The following is a 13,252-nucleotide window of genomic DNA, read 5'->3' on the forward strand; positions in this document are numbered from 1 at the left end:
AAAAAAAAAAACAAGACATTACAGATAATTCAGCATCAATTAGGTGGAAATGCCAGTGCAGCACAGACGTCCTCAGGGTAGGTCTGGGAATGACAATAGTTTTCAGTAGACTCCGACTTTTCCGTGGTGTTTACAGCAAGATGGAGCAGAGATGAGCCCGTTAGGATGTTCCTGGTGATGTTCTACCTCATGCCACCGACATCTCGGGCACAGAGCCATCACTTTCCTTGGTTCTCCAGAGGAAGAGGGCCGAGTTCATCACAGCCTCTGGTTTGTGTCACACTGTTGCCCAGCCTAGTGCCAGAATCTGCTCCTGTGATTATCTGTCTGATTATTCCCTTTTGTTGCTATTATCCACTCCCCGGCCTCCTTGAGAACCAAGGCAAACATGTTCTTGTGTCCGGTGCCATTTTCTTCTTGTGTAGTTTCCTGAAGACACGAACTTGTTGTGCTTTCTGTGCAAGTGTCCATGATGAACCTCATCCTGAAACATAAGCCCTATGCTTGGAACATTCTAGAAGCTAGGAACTTGGAAACTCCCCCTCACCACCCAAAAGCATTCTCAAGACAAACTGTTCTTTGTGAGTCTGTCCCTCCAGCTCCAGGTTAGGGTGAGTCTGCCTGCCTTGTCTTTCAGAGTTGGAAGAGCCAAATAGGTGATGATGATAAAATGCTTTTACTGTAGGTATAAACCATAAAATATTTAAAATTATAAAGTTTGCATAGATAGTCAAATCTCAGAAATCACCTGTGCTATGACAAATGGCTGTGTGATGAGGTCACTTCTTGAAGTTGTCCCTTATAGAACTCTGACTCCAAGTTGTATTAGACTAAATTTTGTCCCCTCAAAATTCAATTTTGGAAGCCTATATGATGCATTTAGAGAGAGAACTTATAAGGACAGGATGAAGGGGAAATGAGGTCGTCAGAATTGGTGTCTTTGTAAGGGAATAGACAGCAATTCTCTCTCCCCACCACCCCCTAGCACCTCAGAGAAGAGGCCATGATGGAAGAATAGTGCCAGAAGGTGCTTGTCAATGAGCCCTTAAGAGAGCCCCACCAGAAACCAGCCAAAAAGCACCCTGTTTTTTATTATTTTTTAAAGATTTATTTATGCATACAGAGTTGGAGTACAGGTCAGAGGGGCAGGGGAGGTGAGAGGATTCACCAGAGACAGAGAGGGGAGCAGGACAAACAGATCGACAAAGTACCCTGCTGAGAGGAGCAGCGGGTGGATCAGGAGAGGTCTGCCCCGCCATGTGGATCACCTCCAGGGCAGGAATCGAACTCATGCTGTAGTGGTTTTAGCTTCTTAACACTGTGCTTTAACCCACTGCACCACCAGGGATGGCCCAGCACCCTTTTTTTTTTTTCCTTAATATTTATATATTTATACACACAAGAAGTGAGGTGTAGGCCAGAAGTGCAGGAGGTGAGAGGCCCATCTCACCTACTGATCCTTCAGCAGTATATTTCCGTAGACATTGCTCTACTCTTAAACCTTGGTCTCCACAACTATGAGAAAATACATTCCTTTCCAGGTACCAGTCTTTGGTGATTTTTTACAGAAGCCCAAGTAAAAGGTAGGATTCTTAGCCCTGGAATGTTTCCGACTCCTTGGATTGCTATCACAGTTTCAGTAAGAAGCTTATTTGCATTTGATTTCATTTAATATGTGCTAAATGGCCATTTTGGAAGGGAGTCAGGACTAGGCTGCCAGCGTGGCTCCAACGGAGAGCAGACGCTTAAGAGCATCCCTGAGAGAGGGACACCACCAGGACCCGAGTCTCAGCCGTTCTCCCAGCTAGGATACGGCCCTAACGAGGGACACAAACTTGTGGGTGATACATTGGTTTCTCACTAACACAGAGAATAGGAAAACAGGATCTGAGAACATCTGTCAGAGAGGCTTGTAGCAAATTAAATAACCTCTTTTTTCCCCCTGTTGGCGCCTGGTTGATCCGTCCCTCCTCCAACATTAGAGGAAAAAGTGTCACTTTAGGGATGGCCAATAACTGATTAAAAAAGGAGCCAATGTTATTAGATAAACATCTGGCTCCCCTGAGAAAGAGAACTGTTTGTGTCTGGAAAAATACCTTGGCAGAGATGAGGAAGGAACACAACTATTTTGTAGCAGACAGAGAGAAATGTGTCTATTGTTATGGAAAGGGGTGGAAGGAAGGAGGCTGACCAGAACAGCAGGTCATGAGGGAGAGGGTTTCTCGAGGGAGAGGACTTCATCAAGGAGAGGGTTTCCGAAGATGCCATGTCGTGTCCTTTAGATTCCTCCTTTCTCTGGGAGAGCTGATGCCTCCATGCCCTGTGCCATTTCTTCTACTGTGGACTCAGGTGGCAGGGAGCCTGTGCCCTGGGAGTGACTGAGGTAGTCCTCCTGGACATAGGGGATCATGAGGCACCCTGAGCAAGCTATCCATCATAGGGCAGGCTTTCCCAAGAGGTCCAGGGCAGGTTTTTCCAATATGTGTCACCTTAGTATGAAGAGCTAAAGTTAACCGAGGTCCTGTGGGTTTCAAGAGAAATTGTAACCACAACCTCAAAGGATGAAAAAACCCCCAGATTTAGCATCATCTTCAGAAACTCTCACATGGGAGGAAACTTCCCCAGGCAGGGCAAACACCTGGAGCACCTGGGCGTGTCACATGAGTTATAGGAAACACCCCTCCTCTCTCCTTGATGCCCCAGGTGCAGACCATTCACTGGCTCTAGAATTTGCAGATGCATGTATTCCTCGCACAAATTACCATTATATTTGCTCTCTTTCTCCTGCTAATTGGTTGGACATTAATTTGCTCTAACACCCAAGAAGAACCCCAGAGGGATGGAGGAATTTTCCCTGTGCCTCTACACAATCAAGCATTGGAAGGAAAAAATTGGTGGTGGTGGTGGGGGAGGGCAGCTTCCTGAGGCCTTATCATTGAGGATTTGAGTCAAATGGACTCAACCAGGCCTTGGTGGACATTTAAACCACGTGCATAGAAGTGGAAAACCATGTGGCCCCAGAATTCTTAAACACCTGAATGGAGTTTGGAGGAAGGGGCCGGCTAAGTATTCCCCCGGCAGACAGCCTGGCCTCTTCCCTGGTCTCAGCTTCGTGCTCTCACGTGACTGGCTTTCCCAGAAGCCCGAGTTCTAGAGAGCTGAGGTGAGGAATTAGAGCCATGCCAGCTGCAGAAAGGGGAGGGGGTCCCAGGAAGATGGGGACCAGCCACACAGGACCGCTGGGCTACAGAAGGCAACTGTAGCACATTTTGCAAGCTCCAACTGGTCCCGGAGTGCTGAGCTCCGAATCCCTCAGAATTCTGCTGCAGCCAGAGGTCAGGTACCATCTCCAGACACACAAGAACCACAGGCCGGAGGTGTGAGGGTCGACATGGGTCACTTCTGAGGTATTTCCACCCTCCTCTCCTGTCTTTACTACCCACCACTTTCAGACATTTGAATCGCCTTCTTCCTCTGATAATACAACCTTAATTTCAAATGGTTACATTTAAATGGTTGCATCAAACTTTGGAAAAATACAGAAGATTGAGCTGGGTTAAGCCTGGCTGTCTTGTGCTGAGCTACCCGCAAGGACCTCATCCTTCTCTCTAACTCCTGACAGGTCAGGGAGCGATTTCATTTGGGGCGCCTTCTCCCAGTGAATGGCGCTGACCAACTTGTAATCTCTGATTGGAGGGCAGAGTGATGAAAGATGTCTCTCCTTTGGAGCCTCTCCTTCCACTGTCACCTCAGAGGCCCCTCTGCAAACCAATGAGTGCATCTGACCTGTTTCTTTCTAACAGTTATTATAATTACTGGCCCTATGAATTATCCATAAAAAGAGTGATGTGTGATGGAGGGGAAGGAATGACAATTTAGAGCAAGACGTGGGGTTGAATAAGAATGTCACCGCCCCTGCCCTGTTTCCATTTCTCTTAACTGGAATGAACGCTCTCCCTTGGAGGAGGACACCCAAGGCCAGTGGTGACAGAAAGGGGGATCAAGCAATTCAGTTTCAACATCACTGAAGTGTTATGATACAGTTTCAGCTGACAGGAGGTAACCAGGGAGTCACCCCGTTTTGTCACATTCTCATCTCCACTCTTTACTAAATTTATGTAATTGGAAATTAGAATTTCCATCATGGGACGAGAATGTTCTTTCTCCTCATTTAGGTCCATCATCTGTGACATCCTTATCTCAGGGTTCACTCAGGGAAAGATGGAGGGGTTGGAGGAGAAAGAAGCTTCTCTGGAGGGAAATGCACACATTCAAGCTTTGTCTTTTCTGTGGACACAGTGTTGGGTTTGTGAATATATCTGAGACTAATGTCTCACGAAACTGGTCCAAAAGGAACTTTGCAAAAACTGGCTCCTCTCTAATGAAGTTGTGGGTTCTTTTGAAATTCCTGTTTTATGATAAATGTGTCATCAGGCTTTTCAACATCTTGTGGTGGCAATGAAAACAGGGGTTTGTGGGGGTGGCTATGACCAGCGCCTTGGGTATGGTTCACAGTTACAAAGTTGGGGGGCCTGATAAAGGACAGGGGAGGCAGACTCTGGAGGCAGGACCAGGTGATGGGGACTGGAGGAAGAATACCAGGGCCTGCCTGCCTCGACCACATGCACTCACTGTCCTTGACACCACCCACTGCCTGCCCTTGACTGCTACTCATTATTGCCTGTTCTTTTTCTTTCTTTTACTTATGCGTACGAGAAATGGGGTATAGGCCAGAGGTGCTGTAGGTGAGAAGATTCACCAGAGACAGAGTGGGGAGCAGAGCAGGTACATTTTATTGAAATAATTACCTATTCTTGCTGCTCACTGCCGGTCCTTGGCCTCCACTTGCTGCTGCTCCTGAGGAGGCTCCATTCTGGACATTCAGAGGCGGGACCAGAGACTTTCTGGGAGTGTTAAGGCTTAATCATGCTGGGAAGAGTTGGTCTTGTTGGTAATGAAAGAGAAAAAATACAGCATTGCAAATATAACATGAATGAAATAGCATGAAATGTTAAAAAACTTAAAAAATAATTGCTTGAAACAAAGCTCTCCTCCTTCTCTTGCTTTCCAATGTGACTAATTCGTTATCAGTTTTTGAGGAAACAGATGACATGAAGCCATACCAGGGATCTCGGTGTGACGGAGAGTGACAGTTTTGGGGAATGTCTACTGAAGATGGCCAACAAGAAACACTCTACTCCTTTCCCCAAACTCCAGGAATCCAATGTTAGCTTGCTGTGGCCCAAGAGAGCCTTGGTTAAAAACCCCTGTCTGTGAGGTGACAGAAAGGAGTGAGGTTTCCAACTGGAAGGAGATGCGCTGTGAACTGTGCTCATCACTGTGATACATATTCACTCAATTAACACTACTCAGCACTACTACTTCAGCATTGACTGTGGAAGTGTTAGAGCCTGACATTTTTAACAGAGTTCAGCATCCTCGCCAACCAGAGAAAAACCCACAGCTTTTCAACACATATGGAAATCTAGCATGCCTGGTGGTGACTGTTCTTAAAAGTCATGAGTTTAAAATAAGCCAAGGGATTCCGAGCTAGTGGGCAGACACCATGTGGGGAGGAGGAGGGAGACTGAGATCTCTAGGAACAGCACAGGCCAAGTGAAGAGAGAAGCGGGGTGGGAAGGGGTCGGTCAGCCCATGGGGGTCCCCAGGTACTCATCTGCTCAGAGAGATACACAGCTTCAGTAAATGTTGCAGGACCTAGTGACCTGCTTGTGAAAGGGAAGGATTTTTTCACTGGTGCCACAAACCCCCTCCTTCCCTGTCCTGAGCTTATTGTGTACCCCCAAATTTATACTTGCAGTTTTAACCTTGAGTATTTTAGAATATAATTTATTTGGGGATTTGATTTTAACAGATAAATTAAAATAATGATGCTAGGATGCACCCTAATCGAATCTGATTGGTGCTCTTATAGGAAGAGTAATTTTTGGGTATACGAGGTGACCCTCAGGCACAAGGCTTGAGGAAAATCCACAGGGCAGACAGAGAAGGGGGCTGTCTACAAGCCAGGAGGGAGGCCTCAGAAGAAGCTAGACCTTGATGACCAAACCAAACCAAATCAAACTTGCTGACACCTTGATCTTGGACCTGTAGCCCCCAAAACCATGTGAAAATACATTTCCCTCAGTCTGATATTTTGTGACAGCAACCTTAGCTAGTGAATACATTTCCTCTCCCAGGAACTGCATTTTCTTCCCCTCTTCCCTTTTTGTTTTCTCTCTTCCATGTGAAACTCAGTTTAAGGAAGTATCTCAAATGCTTCTCCACTGAAGCATAAATGTCAAGGGACCTTGAACTGTCTCCAATCTCGAGGCTGCCATGAATTGAACTGACCCCTTCCTGGAATCCAGGACTGAAGGTCTGATGACCAAGCACCAGGGGAGCAGTGGGAAGGCAGACATCCTCTCTATGCCATGTGGTTCCTGCACATCAGGTCTCTGGGTCTGGTGTTTTCTTGAATCCTCAGGCCAAGGTCAAACTAAGGACTGGAAAACTGATCACTGCTTCCTGGTGCCCTGGGGCCAATTTCCAGGCTGGATGTGGTAAGCCAGGGGCCCCTGTTTGAAATCATCCCCTGTTATTAAAAAAAAAAAAAAAAAAAAAACCACCTCCTCAACCCCCTGCCAATTTCCCCATCATCTTCATTATAACAATCTTCAGCAGATAAGAGAGATTTCCAACTTACAAGTAGAAGTTCCACCTGCTAATAGGAACCTCAACCCAAACAAGTTTAAACAGAAGATTTTAAGTCCAGGGAGTTGGCTTCAGGTTGACTTGAGGACACAGCTATGCTGCCAAGGACCCAGGTTTTCTCTTTGTTTCTCTCTCTCAGTGCTCAGCATCAGCTTCATTCTTCATTCACATTCATATGCTGGCAGTCAGAAAAGTTTATTCCGGTGGCTTTTTCTTGGCAATGAAATAACCCTGGAGCCTCCTAGAGGATTTCCGTCCCAGTTTCAGGTTTCTGTAAATAACAAAGGCTGCAGGTGGGAATGGGTGCCACGTAGCGACAGTTTCCTTGCCCTTATACCCAGCTTGCAGTGATTATCAAGCACAGCGCTGAATGATGATGGGAGATGAGTGTTGGGGTGCAGGCCCTTTGCTGCTCAGACGTGGGCAGTCACCTCCAGCAATACAGTTGCCTTGAGCTCAACAGTTGGAAGAGAGACTGCACTGTCAGAGCAACACAGGACAGCCCTGTTTGGGGCTCCATGGTCCCGTGACCCAGCCAGCCTGTTTTATTTAATGCTCCTGATGCTACTTTATTTCTTTTTAAAGATTTTATCTATTTATACATACAGAACAGGGTACAAGTCAGAGGTGCAGGGGTGGTGAGAGGATTCACCAGGGACAGAATGGGGAGCAGAACAGGCAGATTGACAAAGTACACTGCTGAGGGGAGCAGTTGGCAGGTCAGGAGAGGTCTGCCACGCCATGTGGGTCCCCTCCAGGCTGGGATCGAACTCGCACTGAAGTGGTTGCCGCTAGCTTGCAGTGCTGCGTCCTAATCCATTGAGCCACCAGGGAGGGCCAGCTGCTGCTTTCTTTTAGATTCTGCTTGTCTCTTTTATTCCTTTCACTACATACCTGTTGGCTGTTCTCTTACTTCCTTATCCAAATTCCATACTGAGACAGTCCTGCTGGTCTGCCTGCCAGCTACTTTTGCTCTGAACCCCTGTGCTGGGCATACCCAGCCTGCAACCAGGTTGCTCCTCAACCAGGAATCTATATGTTGCCATCAGTGACCACCTCTCTGTGTTCAGCAGGGCGCCAGGAGCAAAGCAGGAATATTGGAATAGGCAATGTGTTTCCTCCGCTCTCATGTATGAAGTCCAAGAGCAAGTCTATATTTACATTTTCTTAAATGTGATTACACCAAGAGAAAAGGTAAAGAAAAGAATAAGAACTTGGTACATTTCCTCTGAGAAGGAGAAGCATGAAAAAGCCAGGACTATAGCTAGCTAGACTGGTACATTACTTGTTAGACTTTCATTAGAATGTCAGCTACCGCAATACTAAATCATGTAGGGATATTTAAAGAGATTATCTGGGTCCCAGAGCCCTGTGTTCACTGCCACCTAAATGCTATTCCTTCAAATGTCACCGTGGAGCTCAGAAGGGACTAATGATGCAAAAATTAAAAAAATCCTAATCCACATATTGTTCCTATAAAATACTCAGCTACCCACCACCCCCATGTCTCCTCACACTTTATCTAAAACCAAGACAGTTAGCTAGAGCTTCTCCCTGTCCCTTCTGGAAACAATCCTGACCACCTCCTCCCCTTGAAGCTAAGGATACATATCCCACTATTATTTGTCATTGGAAGATATTTACTTAGGCCATGTCACTATGCTGAGCGACTCAAGGATCTGCTTTGACAAGATCTTGTATCTTGCCTAACAGGAAGGAATAAGTTAATGCAAGATGAGCAAAGTGCCTGCAGAGAAATCTTAGTATATGGGAACAGAATAAGAAAAGAGAAAGAATCCATAGAAATTCAGGAGCAGACTTGAGTGGAGATGGCAGTGGAAGATTTCCATAGGGGAAGATTATATAAAAATCAGCATAGTTTATTGTTTTATGACTTATTTATTGTTTCATGACACTTCTCTGCTGGCTGGCTTGTAAATACATATCTTACAGTTTGTTCACTACAATAAATAGCCATGGTTTAAGTTTCAGCAATCAATGAATCCTTGTCAAGTCAGCAGTAAAGAAACAGGTGTGGACCACATGAAACCAAGTTAGGACAATTTCTGTACTCATCAGTTGAACTGTAATTCTTCAGAGTGATTTTTGCAACAAAAGTTAAGGGTTCAGTTGATGTGGAGGGTTAATTTGGAAGCATTGTAATTAAGGCTGCAAAAGTCTAAAGCTGAATGGAAGGAGAGTTAAAGGTACTTGCTTCCATATGTGTGAACTCAAATGAATAGAGTTAATGGAAGTTTAAGATAAAACCCAATGGGAGAATCACAGTCATATCATCAAATCTCTGAAGTTGAAGCAAAATGAATGAGGGCCAATAAAGTGAGACCTGGTATGGCCTGATAAGCATGCTCTGTTGAGACCTCTAGTGCCAGGAAAAGCCTGACGCAAAAGAGATTAGAGATGAGAGGATACCATGACAATGCATGAAAATCACTTAGAACAGCATCTTATATATAGAAAGAACTTAATGAATGTTAGTATTATCAATGTTGCACAAAATTGTGAGTATCTTGGCAGAGCTACATTTTCAGTCTTTACATGAGCTTAGGTAGCTATATTTTCCATTGGCTACTGCACAGATCCCTGTAATGCTGGACTAGAAAGATACACGTCATTCTTACATGCCTCCAAACCTGCCTGACACGGTGGCTGTAGATACTCAGGGAAGACTTGGTTATTACAAGTTTCCTTTTTTCTCTGTGTTAATGAAGTGAAGGTGTGTATTTATATTGATTTCTACTTTCCAGAAAGTAGACAAAAACTACACCTGACTGAAATCTTAAAGTGATCTTTCCATCACTGAGTAATGGCTACTTTTCTGTGGGAACCATCAAGTGCTTTCTTTTCTTTGCTCACCAAGCGGGAGTTGCTTGCTTAGTCTTGTTAATGACTTGCTTTTTAACACTTCAATGCTTACTTATGAATGCATTATATATGTGGAAAAACTGCATAAAATGCTTGGATTTTTGCAGAAAAGTCCAAGAAAATGAGATGTCCTTAGGGCATCACATCAAACCAGACCAAAGCTTCCATCTGCTTCTGCTTGATTATAGTTGGCCACTCTAAATGGCTTACGGGACTTAGGACAACCTGTATTTCTAGCTCATGTTTTCCTACAGAAACATCAAAGTCATTTATTTGGAAATTGAAATGCTGCATCTCTTTATGAATTTTTCCCCTTAGCCTTGCTCTTTCACATTTCTCATATAAATGGTATTATTTTAAGGAACGTTTAATGAGGATCATGAAATATTTTAAAAATCAAGAGAGTAACCCCTTTGCAATTTAAGGTTCAAATTTTACCTAAACACATAGGCCTTGGTCTTAACTTTCACTTTAACATTGAGCACAGAGTTCTGTATATTTTCCCTTGAAAGACTCCATTAAAATAATAGTAAAGGGTCATTAAATAGTTATAAACCCATAAAAGAATGGAAAGGAAGCTAACAGCAGATGAAAATTTTCAACAAATGTATGGTCTATTAGTCAGGAATCTCCAGAGACACAAAACCAATGTGATACATAAATATATGATTTATTTTAAGCAATTGGCTCATGTACTTGTGGGTCCTGGCAAGATTTAAATCTGTAGGGAAGATTAGCAGGCTGAAAATCAGGCAGAAACAGATACTGTTGTTTTGAAAAAAAAATGTCTCTTTTAGAAATCTCAGTTTTGATTTTCAGGACTTTAACTGGCTGGATGAAGCCCACTGACATTACAGAGGGGAACCTCATATATTTAAAGTTAGCTGCTTGTGGGTATTAACTCTGTGTACCAACTCTGTCACATTCTACCTAGACCACTATTGGATTAAGTAACTGGGCATGATAGTCTAACCCAGTTGATCCCTACAATTAACTACAACATGTGATGACTGATGACTCAGTGATATGGAAATTGAAAACACAGATGATGGCAGCCTAGAGAAGGTTCATCATTCTCTCTCTACTTAAGAAACAACAGAAAAGTCAAAATACAGACACTTGCACGCACGTGTACAGCCTGCCCCATGACAAAGCACAACCACTTAGAGCTGGTACTTCTCCCCCAAGTCAGCCCAACTGAGTGTATTCCTAGACCTCCCAAGGGCAGCAAGATGAATAAATTCTGGGAACTAAGTCACAGCATGATGAGTAGAGTTAAATAATACTCCATTGTATATGTCACATTTGCTATGCACGTAAGTCATAAGCCTTCTAACCCCTGCCCCCCATAAAAGAAAATTAACATTGTGAGGTGATGCATGTGTTAATTGGCTGAGTGGAGCACTCATTTCATAAAGTGTGCCTACATCAAATTATCCTGTGACACATTTTAAATATATGCAAATGTGTCAATCATGCCTCGATAAAGCCGGAAGGATGAAAGATTTCTGCTACTTTGTGCATGTAATGTGGCAGCTTCAAGACCATATGAACCAAACGTAAACCATTGCAAATGCCTGAACTCAGATCCCACTCTCAGCTTTCTCTGTACGATCGTCTACTTTGTGGCCACAACTTGGAGCAGAGCCATTGGGTCGATATCTTCCCTGGCCCAGCGCTCTTCTGCAGGCTGGACACCATTACTTAGTCTAGTGTTGGATTCAGTAACTGGGACTGCATGTCTCCCCAAGCCATTCTGAACCCCCTCCTCCTGCTCCTCCTCACCCAGTGGCTCTTACGGTGGGTAAGTTCAGAGGAGAGGACTGTTGGACCAACAAGGGTAACGGAGTGTCTTCTCTGTGCATCTCTTACAAGATACAGTGCATTGTGAATCTGAGGACCTACCCACCCCTCACCCCCCCAAGACAGAATGGATTTCTCAGTATTATTGAAGATATTGAAGATTGTAAGATTTCCCCCATCTGGATGTTTCAAAAGTGGATGTCCCAGATCCATGAAGCCTTCATAGTCTCATTCTAGGCAAAGGAAAGTGCTTCTACTTTATCCCTTCAACCCCAAGTTATCAGGTGTATTGGCAGTTTCTGAAGTATCTCCAGGGGAGGAGCTGAATAATTCATTCTGACCCTTTGCACCTAGTCCATTCCAGTGCCTGGCACACAGTTCACTCTACCTCATCATCTGTTGACTAAAAAGAAATAAATGACTGAGAGACTACTATTCTCCTTTGTCAATCTAAAGTTTATTGTGTATGAAGATAAGGACAAAAGAAGATGTCCCTTCAAAGTTAGGGGTGAATCTGAGATGTGTCCTCATGGCCAGACAGCCAGATATTAAAACCTGTCAACATTTTCATGCTGCCTACCTAGCCGGCTGCTTGGCTAGGCAGTGACATCTGTAAACAGGTCATTTGTATTCTTCTGTCACCGGCATTCCTCTGAAGGAACAGCCCTCAGGTTCACAGAAATTAGTTATCCCTCAGGCTGGACAGATGATGGATAGGTGGCTTTTTCAGTGGCCCTGCTCAGTTTGGAAAATGCCAGATGCCTCACCACCCCGCCTGTGCTGTTGATGTGTGTGACTAGCGCACTGGGGCACAGGTGAACAAAAGCACCAGGAGCAACGCTGCCCCCAAGGAAGCTGTGTCAGGTGACCCAGGACTGCCATCGTGCTGGGATGTCCTTTCTGTTCCTCTCTCTCTCCACCCTCCCCAGAGAAAACCCGATAGAGCTGCAACTTGGAGCAGGTGGCTGTGGCCTGTTCTCTTCACTTTTCTCGGTGGAGCTGTTCTCTGTCTAATTGCCCCATTTATTCTGCCTGTTCCCTTTTAAAAGCCTGGCAGTCCAAGCAAAAATAATTCTGTTCTAGAATGTTGCCAAAGATCAACATGCAATCTACCCACATTTGGATTCCGAAATCCACCTTATTTCTGTTTTTCAAAATATAAAGCAGGACAGCGGTTAGTCTGTATTCTCCTCCACCTCCCTCTTTTTTCTTGATGTGTCAGGCAGGACTCTCTGTGCTCACTGTTCTGTGGATAGAGATGGCACAGACACTCAAGTTCCAAGGACGTCTGTTTGGGGCCTCGGGGAAAACTTAGTTATAGCAGATTGGGGTTCACTTTGGAGATTGACTGAGTTGTGTGTGTACCTCAACTTCTTCTACAGCTTAGCACTTCATAAGCATCTCATTTTTTAAAAAAAAATCTGCATTTCATCTTTCATGTGGATCTTTTGTTCGTTTGACCACTTTCCAGAAGGCAAAGTAATGTATTACTTGAAAACATCCTGAGGATGATGGCATAAGTCTTCTAGTCTATTATGATGGGCTATTAGTGATGTTCTTTCTGTTCATTATTACAGAACTTACGGTTCCAAGGAGAAGTGGCTTTTCTGCTGCCTGACATTTCTGACAATGCCAACTCCCCACAGCTTGAACTTGTAGCTCATGTCTTTGAGTCAGTTCACGTGGAAAACCCTGTTCGTTGACTTGGCCCATCATGACAAAATGCCACAGGCTGATGCTTTACACAGGTTAAGTATTTCTCACTGCCTGGATCAAGTCCAAGATAGAGCTTTGGGAAGGTTGGGCTCTGCAGAGGCCTTTCTTCTTGGCGTGCACACATGACCTTCTCCTG

The sequence above is a fragment of the Condylura cristata genome, unplaced genomic scaffold (genome assembly GCF_000260355.1).
Source record: "Condylura cristata isolate star-nosed mole 26May11 unplaced genomic scaffold, ConCri1.0 scaffold00001, whole genome shotgun sequence".
Classification (NCBI taxonomy): domain Eukaryota; kingdom Metazoa; phylum Chordata; class Mammalia; order Eulipotyphla; family Talpidae; genus Condylura; species Condylura cristata.